The sequence below is a fragment of the Orycteropus afer genome, unplaced genomic scaffold (assembly GCF_000298275.1).
Source record: "Orycteropus afer afer isolate SDZICR_OR568_19922 unplaced genomic scaffold, OryAfe1.0 scaffold00453, whole genome shotgun sequence".
NCBI classification, from domain to species: Eukaryota; Metazoa; Chordata; class Mammalia; order Tubulidentata; family Orycteropodidae; genus Orycteropus; species Orycteropus afer.
The window spans coordinates 1,473,432-1,482,477 of record NW_006922040.1 but is presented as its reverse complement, the minus strand read 5'-3'; the positions used below and the strand labels follow the sequence as shown (position 1 = coordinate 1,482,477).

General features: G+C 37.0%; 1 pseudogene; it reads right to left on the bottom strand.

Moving 5' to 3' along the window:
* Positions 1 to 5,739: 5,739 nt before the first annotated feature.
* LOC103208545 lies at positions 5,740 to 6,206 on the bottom strand (annotated as a pseudogene).
* Between the last annotated feature and the right edge of the window lie 2,840 nt (positions 6,207 to 9,046).

Sequence of the window (9,046 nt, the reverse complement as noted above, 5' to 3'; positions counted from 1 at the left end):
TAGAGAAGATATGAAAAGTTAGTTTGTGATCAGTCCTATATCATTACATAAAATTTATTATATAATTTCAAAAGAAAACTTTGTAACAGAAATTAAAGCCAGTTGTTTAGATTTGAACATCAACTTACACCACAAAAATGTGTTTGTTGTGTTCTGTTACACAGTTTTAGATATCCCAAGTAAAATGTCTTCTCCTTATACATGAATGATATAAAAATAATTTAAAATAGTTTGACAAATCTAAAACCCCTGGTTGTCAGAGTTCTAAGTACTAAATAATCTTATGTTGAAATATAAGAAAATATTATTAAAGTGATTATTCAAAGTTTAGCATTAACTTACTTTAGGTAAATTATTTTGCTAGATTTAATTACATGTTGTTATTGTAGGATACTATCAAGTCAGTTCTGACTCATGGTGATCCTATATATAACAGAATAAAACAATGCCTGGGCCTGCACCATCTTCACAATAGCTTCCATGCTTAACCCCATCGTCTCAGCTCCAGTGCCAATCCATCTTGTTGAAAGTCTTCCCCTTTTTGGTTGACCCTTACATTTACCAATCATGCTCTCCAGAGACTAAACCTTCTGTCAACACAATCAAAGCACAAGAGATGAAGTCTGGCCATTCTTGCTTTTAAAGAACATTCTTGCTATACTTCCTCTGAAACAGATGTGTTCTTTATTCCAGCATTCAATAGTACATTTAATATTATTCACCAATGCTGCAATTCAAATGTATCAGTTCTTCTGTTGTCTTCCTTATTTATTGCCCAGTTCTCACATTTTTATGAGGCTACTGAAAATACTGTGTCTTGGGTCAAGTGTACCTTATTCTTCAAAGTGAAATTTTTGCTCTATAACACTTTGAAGAGGTCTGTGGCAGCATATTTGCCCGATGTTGATTTATTTACTTATTTTTTTTCAACTTTTTATTGTGATTCAGGTGAAAGCTTGTAACACCAATTTCTTTCCCTTCAGCAGTTTATGCATATTTATTTTGTGACTGATTGTAATCCTCACAATGTAACAGCTCTTTTCACACATTCTCCCTTTTGTTACTTCTTCCCTGCATCCTCCTTCCCTATGCATTCCTGCCTTGTGAGCTTTATCCCTGTGCATATTCTGACCTTTTGATCTCTCATGGTTAATTGTTCTAAGGAATACATGTCTACCCGATGTAATTGTTCATCTCATAGGCTTGTCTATTGTTTGGCTGAAATTTTAGCCATGCGACTGAGTTCTATTCTAGGCACAAAGGATGACTAAAAGCCATAGTCTCAGTGATTTCACCAGTCTCTAACAGATCAGTAAGCCTGATCACATCATGTAATATCTTGACTGATCCTTCCATGGGTGTTCACTGTGGATCCAAGTAAAATTAAATCCTCTACAACTTCAAACTTTTCTCCATTACCCATGATGTTGCTTATTGGTCAAGTTGTGAGGATTTCTATTTTCTTTATTTTTAATAGTAATCCATACTGAAGGCTACAGTCTTTGATATTCATCAGTATGCACTTCAAGTGTTAATTTTCAGCAAGAAAATTTGTGTTGTTTTCATATCACAAGATGTTAAGGAGTCTTCCTGCAATCCTGATACCAAATTCTTCTTCTTATGTTCTTATATTATTTTCAGATTATTTGCTCAGCCAAGAGATTGAATAAATATGGTGAAGGATAAAACCTTGACACACACCTTTCTTGATTTTAAACCATGTAATAATATCCCCTTGTTCTCTTGAATGACAACTGCCCCTTGATCTATGTTTAGGTTCCTCATGAGCACAATCAAATGTTCTGAAAATCCCATTTTTTGCAATCTTATTCATTATTTATAATGATCAGCACAACTGAATGTTTTACATAGTTAACAAAACACAAGTAAACATCTTTCTGGTATTATTTTCATTCAGACAAGATCCATCTGACATCAGTAATCATATCCTGTGTTCCATGTCCTTTTCTGAATCCAGCTTAAATTTCTGAATGTTCCCTGTAGATAGACTGCTACAATCATTTTTGAACTATCTTCAGCAAAATTTTACTTGCATGTGATATTAATGACAGTGTCCGATAATTTCCACATTCTTTTGGGTCACCTTTCTTTGGAATAGGCACAAATATGGATCTCTTCCATTCACTTGGCCAGATCTCTTTGCATAAACAAGTAAAGGCTTCCAGTGTTGCACCTGTTTGTTGACACATCTCAGTAGGTGATCTGTCAATTCCTAGAGCTTTGTCTTTTGTCAATTCTTCAGTGCAGCATGGACTTTTTCCTTCAATGCCAGTGGTTCTTTGTCATATGCTACCTCCTGAAATGGTTTAACATCAACCAATTCTTTTTGGTACAGTGACTCTGTATATTCTTTCCATTCTCTTTTAGTGTTTCCTTCATTGTTCTATATTTTGCCCATCCCAAAGCAAAACCAAACACACTGCCATCAAGTCAATTATGAGTCATAGTGTACTTCATGGGGTTTCCAAGGATGTAAATCTTTAACAGAAGAAGATTGTGTAGAGCAGGAGTTGTGTTTAAACCATAACCTTTTAGTTAGCAGCCAAATGTCTTACCACAGAGTCACCAGAGCTCCTTGTTTTGCCAAAGAATCTATTAATAATGCAACTCATTGTTTAAATTATTTCTTCTGTTATTTTCACTATGAAATTAGATAGTGTTCTTTAATACATTCAGTATAAATGAATACTACTAGAAAATTAATTTACTAAAAAGCATTGTTGCTGTTTGTTGTTATGTGCCATCGAGTCGTTAATGGTTGTAACTTATAATTTAATATAAATATCTTATACTAATTAACAATATCATAAAATTATTTCTCTGATGTAATCCAACTTTAAGATTTAATTCATTAATTCATTATTTCATTCATTTAACCAGTTTAGATCTGCTATTGCTCCAGAAACTGTTGACAAAACAGGTCAATTACAAAGCCATCTGATATCAAGGAGAATATAGTTTGATAGGAAAGAGGGCAATTAATGAACAAAATTATCATTTTTGTTTAACCAGAGTCTTTGATAAATTCTATGAAAAAGAAGAACAAAGAGTTGTGAATATGCTTCTAAGGAAATCTAAGACAACTTTTCACTTCTATGTTGAACAACTCACAAGCATTCCACATTTTCTCATGTATTTTGTTTGACAGGACTTTTGTCATCTTTTTTCCAGATATCTTTAATGCTGCCAGAGAAGCTTTTATATTTTGGAATTAATAATTGAACACAAAACAAAATAATTTGAGTTTGTGTCACTCTATTCAATAAGGAGTTAACTTGAATGTTTTTATTGAGAGATTGTTTTAAGTGCCTACAAAATGGAAAGAGGGTAAGCCAGGGCCAGTGGTAGCAGGATCCAGGCAAGGGGAGGGAGACAGACAGCCCCTACCCAAAGGCAGGAAGAAGTGGAAGCCAGGGCTGATGGCAGCAGGATCCTGGTAAGGGGATGGTGGAGAGATTTTGAACAGCTAAGAGAGACTAACTTGTCTGTCAGTTTGTTTTACTTGGTGGCTTGTGTGTTGTTGTTAGGCTGGCAGTTGTGTCACTGGTGTTGCAAAAGCAAGCAGGGCTGCACATGGTGCACAGGTTTTAATGTAGCTTACAGACTGAGACAGACTCAGATGGAGGAATAATTCATGCACTTCTCAAAGAATTGGCCAGGGAAAACTTTATGAATAGCAGAGAAACATTGTCTGATATACTACTGTACAACTTATGAATAGCTCAGAAACCTTGTCTAATACAGTGTCAGAAGATGAGCCCCTTAGGTCAGAAGGCACTCAAAATATGATTGGAAAAGTGCTGCCTCATCGAAGTAGAATCTACCTTAATGATAAGGAGAAAGTATAGCTTTTGAGATCACCATTTGCTGATGTGGCACGATTCAAACTGAGGAGAAACAATTGCAAAAGTTCATTAATAATTAAAACATAGAATATATGAAGTATGAAACTAGGAAAACTGGAAGTTTTCAAAACTGAAATGGAACACAAAAAGATTGATATCCTAGGCATTAGTGAGCTGAAATGGACTGGTTTTGGCCATTTTGAATCAGACAACCATATGATCTACTGCACTGGGAATGAAAAACTGAAGAGGAATGGTGTGGTATTCATCATCACAAAGGGTGTTTCATGGTCTGTCCTGAAGTTCAATGCTGTCAGTGATTGGATAATATCCATATGCCTACAAGGAAGAACAGTTAATACTATTATGATTCAAATTTACCCACCAACTACCAAAGCCAAAGATGAGGAAATGAAAGATTTTTATCAACTTCTATAGTCTGAAATTGACTGAACATGCAATCAAGATGTGTTCATTATCACTGGTGACTGGAATGAAAAAGTTGGAAACAAAGAAGCATCAGTGGTAGTTGGAAAATTTGGCCTGGTGACAGAAATAATGCTAGAGACTGCATGATAGAATTTTGCAAGACCAACAACATATTCATTGTAAATACTTTTTTTCAGCAACACAAACAGTGAGTATACATGTGTACTTTGCCAGATGTAGTACACAGGAATCAGATTGACTCCATTGCTGGCAAGAGGCAAGGGAAAAGCTCAGTATCTTCAGCCAGAACAAGGCCAGGAGCTGATTGTGGAACAGACCATCAACTGCTCATATGCAAGTTGAGTTGAAGATGAAGACAATTAAAATGAATCCATGAGAGCCAAAATATGAGCTTGAACATATACCTTCTGAATTTAGAAACCATCTAAAAAACTCGATTTGAAGCATTGAATACCAATGACTTAAACCCAGAGGAATTGTGGAATGTCATCAAGAATGTCATCCATAAAGAAAGCAAAAGGTCATTAAAAGAAAAGAAAGGAAAAATAAAGAAGAAAATGGATGTCAGAAGAGCCTCCGGAACTTACCCTTGAACAGAGAGTAGCCAAAGGAAATGGAAGTAATGGCAAGATAAAAGAACTGAACAGAAGATTTCAAAGAACAGCTCAAAAAGACAAAGTCAACTATTATAATGAAATCTGCAAAGACGTGGAGTTAGAAAGCCCAAAGGGAAGAACATGCTTAGCATTTCTCAAGCTAAAAGTACTGAAGAAAACATTGAAGCCTCAAGTAGCACTACTGAAAGTTTCTATGGGCAAAATATTCAATAATGCAGGAAATATCAAAATAAGATGGAGGGAATATGGAGTCACTGTACCGGAAAGAATTGGTCAATGTTCACCCATTTCAGAAGGTTGCATAGGATCAAGAGCCAGTGGTATTGAAGGAAGAAATTGATACTGCATGGAAGGAATTAGTGAAGAACAAGGCTCCAGAAATTGATGGAATACCCACTGAGATGTTTCAACAAACATGTCACACTAGAGACACTCATTCAACTATGCCAAGAGATTTGGAAGACAGCTACCTAGAAAACTGACTGGAAGAGTACCATATTTCTACCCATTCCAGAGAAAGGTGATCCCACAGAATGTGGAAATTCTTGAACAATATCATTAATATCACATGCAAGTAAATTGTTTTCGTCTGAATCAAAGACTTTTATTTATTCTTCTGACAATTATCACTGATTTCCATCTACATTTATTTTAAGGTAATCATCAGTAGGTTAACTGAAAAAAATAGTTGCGGCCTTGAGCTATGGAATATTATTAGACTTTAACACATCCACTGATCAAAAACATAGAGTATCACTGTGAAGGTGTTCATCATGGGTAGCCTTTAGCAATGAATGGATTCAGCTTTAGTGTGCCTTCTCCAAAAATGCTTTGCTGCACCTAACACACTGCTGGTACACTGTCTCAAAATCAGAGTCATTCCCATAATAGGGATCTTCAATAATAAGTTGTTTTTGTGGATCATAGCTTCCAAGTAGTTTAATTTTAGCTTTGCAGTTTTTAGCTTGATTACCTTTTCTATTCAAATCTCTCAGATTGCTTTCATTCATACATAGCATACAATCAAATGTGACAAAGTTTCCTTGGGTAACCTGCCAGACAATATGATTTATAGGAATACCATGCTTCTTCATGCAATTTTGCCCTTGATAATCAAGAGGGTTTCCTATTTCATATGTGGATGTTGCTGCACTTTCTATCCTCCATTTATCAAAAAGATTTTGGTCAGTTACAAGTTTTTGGAAAACTGCTTCTGCAATGAGTGATCGACAAATGTTACAAACAGCATGGACTTGGGAGCCAGCTCTGCCATTTCTCACATACTCGCAAGTAAAATCTTACAGAAGATAATTCAAAAACTGTTGAAGCAGTACATTGACAGAGAACTTCCAGAAATGCAAGCTGGATTCAGAAGAGGACATGGAACAAAGTAATTCATTGCTGACATCAGATGAATCTTAGCTGAAAGAAAAATGTTTCCTTGTGTCTTATTGACTATGCAAAACCATTTGATTGTATGGATAATAAAAAAAAAATATGGGTAACATTGAGAAGAATGGACATTCCAGAACACTTAACTGTACTCATGAGCAACCTGTACATAGACCAGGAGGCTGTCGTTCAAACAAAAAGGGGGATACTGCATGGCTTAAAATCAAGGAGGAAGTATGCCAGGGTTGTATTCTTTCACCACACTTATTCAATATTTATGCTGAGAAAATAACATTAGAACCTGGACCATATGAAGAAGAACGTGGCATCAGGATTTGAGGAAGACTCATTAACAACCTGTGATACACTGATGACACAAATTTGCTTGTTGAAAGGGAGGATGACTTGAAGAACATATTGATGAAGATTAAAGACTGCAGTCTACAGTATGGATTACATCTCAGTAAAAAGAAAACTAAAATCCTCACAACTAGACATATAAACAGCATCACTATAAATGGAGAAAAGATTGAAGATGTCAAAGACTTCATATTGCTTGGTTCTACAATCGATGCCAATGGGAACAGCAGTCAGGATATCAGACAACATATAGCACTGGCAAATCAGCTGCAAAGGACCTCTTTCAAGTGCTGAAGAGCAAAGACATCTCCTTGAGGACTAAGGAGTGCCTCACACAAGCCATGATATTTTAAATTGTCTCTTATGCATGTGAGAGCTGGACAATGAATAAGGAAGACTGAAGAAGAGTGGATGCTTTTGAGTTTTGGTGTTGGCCAAGAATCCTGAAAATACCATGGACTCGTAAAAGAACTAACAAATCTTTCCTGGAAGAAGTGCAGCTGGAATGCTCCTTGAAAGCAAGAATGGCCAGACTTTTTCTCACCTACTTTGGTCATGTTATCAGAAGGGACCATTCCCTGAAATAGGATGTCATGCTTGATAAGATGGAGGGTTGACAAAAGAAGGGAAGGCCCTCAACAAGATGGATTGACACAGCGGCTGCAGCAATGATCTCTAGTACAGCAAGGATCATTGAGCTGGCACAGGATCTGTCAGTGTTTCATTCTGCTGTACATAGGGTCACTACGAGTCAGAGATGACTTGACCGCATCTAACAACAGCAAAATGGATGCTGAACATATCTGGAGTCAATTGAAGCAAAGCAAAATGAAACAACAATAGTGGGTAAAATTTATCACTAACGCCTAGGATATTGAGCATTATGCATTCCTGTTTCATTTTTGAAAAATTCCAATTTTCCTGGGAGCTCTGGTGGTGCATTGCCTAAGGCATTTGACTTTGACCCAGAAGGGAGATGGTTCAAACCCACCAGCCACTCTTCAGAAGGAAGATTGGGCAATCTACTTCCATTGAGATACCACCTCGGAAACCTAAGTAGGAGCCGCTATGAGTCAGAGTCTACTCAACAGCAGTGATTTGCTTTTTTGGTCTTCTAATTTTCCTAGATTCTTGCTTTGTACATTTCATGTTTTGATTATTAATAAATGTTTGCAGCTATTTCTTATCTCTCTCTCTCTCTCTTTTATTGTGATATGGGTGAAAGTTTACAGAGCAAATTCACTTTCCACACAGCAGCTCACATACACTTTGTCTCATGACATTGACTACAATTTCCCAAATGCAACAACTCCTCTCCAACTATCTTCCCATAGTTACCTCTTCCCTGTGTTCTTCCCTCCCATGTACTCCTGTCCACAAACTTCCTCCCTGTGCATACATAGCCCTTCTATTCTCCCATGATTGATCTCTCCAAGGAGTGTATCTACCTAATGGAAATATTCAGCTCATATGCCTGTCTTTTCTTTGACTGACAGCCACAAGAGTGGGTTCAATTCCAGACCTGAAGAGCAGCTAGGGCCATAGTCTCACTTGTTCCATCAAGACCTATCAGACCAGCAAACTTTGCCCACCCCCCTCTTTTTTTTTTTTTTTTTTTTTTAATGATTTTGAGTATTGTTCCACATTGTTTTCCCATTCTATCCAGAATTCCCTACATCTGTAGTCCTCTGAGTGGTTGACAGTGGTTGACACCATATAATTCTTGTAGTCTCATAGTCCTTTAGGTGAAGAATCGCATAGTGTAATGGTCATTGGACTAATTATTTCCACGCATCTTTGATTTTCTTCATTCTTCTTTGCTCTGAACGAGCAGAGACCCATTGCTGCATGTAGGTGGCCGCTTTGAGCTTTTAAGATCCTAGTCGCTACTTGCCAAAGTAGGATGAGGAAAAATGTTTTTTTGTAGTATGTTATGCCATTGAGGTTGATGTCTCCTTGACTGTGATCCCAAGCCCACAGGTCCAACTACTTGCTCCCTCTGAGTAGCTGGCTGTAGCCAAGAAGTGACTACAACCTTGCCCCTTGTCAGCTCTACTATATACATGGGTATCCTTACAGAACATACAAATACACTTGTAGAAACATTGCCTGCCAGTCTTATATATGGTCTTGGGCACAGTCCCCCTTGCATAGACATACCTAATAGTTCAGCCTGTCCACCCATCTATCTACTTGTATATCAATGTTTGCCTTCACTGACAATACAGTACCATATGTGTGAAAGGGTTCATCTTTTTTGTCTGCACCTCTCATACACATCTCTATGTCTTTCTCTTCCTCTATGCCACCAAATTGATCACTCACATTTGGTACATTGTCCTCTTCACCAAAATCAATACT